Consider the following 937-nt stretch of genomic DNA (forward strand, 5'->3'; position numbering starts at 1 on the left):
GGTATTGTGGAAAAGTTACGACTTTTCACGCTACATCTGAGACCCCACAAAACCTCTCTCGTTTGGGCTCGAACCACCAACCTATTGGTTAACCGCCGAACGCGCTAACCATTGCGCCACGGAAGCCCAAAAGTTAAATGCTCGTCAGGTATTGTGTAAAAACCTTGACTTTTTACGTCACATCTGAGACCTCACAACACCGCTCCCGGATAGGCTCGAACCACCAACCTATTGGTTAACAGCCGAACGCGCTAACCATTGAGCCACGGAGGCTCAGAAATTAAATGGTTGTCAGGTGTTGTGGAAAAACTTTGGCTTTCTACTTTACATTCGAGACCCCACAACACCTCTCCCGGGTGGGCTCGAACCACCAACCTTTCGATTAACAGCTGAACGCGCTAACCATTGCGCCACGGAATCCCAAAAATTAAATGCTCGTCAGGTATTGTGTAAAAACCTTGACTTTTTACGTCACATCTGAGACCTCACAACACCGCTCCCGGATGGGCTCGAACCACCAACCTATTGGTTAACAGCCGAACGCGCTAACCATTGCGCCACGGAAGCCCAAAAGTTAAATACTCGTCAGGTATTGTGTAAAAACCTTGACTTCTTACGTCACATCTGAGACCTCACAACACCGCTCCCGGATGGGCTCGAACCACCAACCTATTGGTTAGCAGCCGAACGCGCTAACCATTGCGCCACGGAAGCCCAAAAGTTAAATGCTCGTCAGGTATTGTGTAAAAACCTTGACTTTTTACGTCACATCTGAGACCTCACAACACCGCTCCCGGATGGGCTCGAACCACCAACCTATTGGTTAACAGCCGAACGCGCTAACCATTGCGCCACGGAAGCCCAAAAGTTAAATGCTCGTTAGGTATTGTGTAAAAACCTTGACTTTTTACGTCACATCTGAGACCTCACAACACCG

At 48.8% G+C, this 937-nt stretch overlaps 1 non-coding gene across 1 annotated transcript; it reads right to left on the minus strand.

The window, feature by feature from the left end:
- Nucleotides 1–641: 641 nt before the first annotated feature.
- TRNAS-GCU (transfer RNA serine (anticodon GCU)) lies at nt 642–714 on the minus strand. Its single transcript has one exon. It is a non-coding gene; the product is annotated as a tRNA-Ser (tRNA).
- Between the last annotated feature and the right edge of the window lie 223 nt (nt 715–937).

Source organism: Phalangium opilio, unplaced genomic scaffold (genome assembly GCF_054372755.1).
Source record: "Phalangium opilio isolate 3A_F unplaced genomic scaffold, DU_Popi_V2 ptg001170l_1, whole genome shotgun sequence".
Classification (NCBI taxonomy): domain Eukaryota; kingdom Metazoa; phylum Arthropoda; class Arachnida; order Opiliones; family Phalangiidae; genus Phalangium; species Phalangium opilio.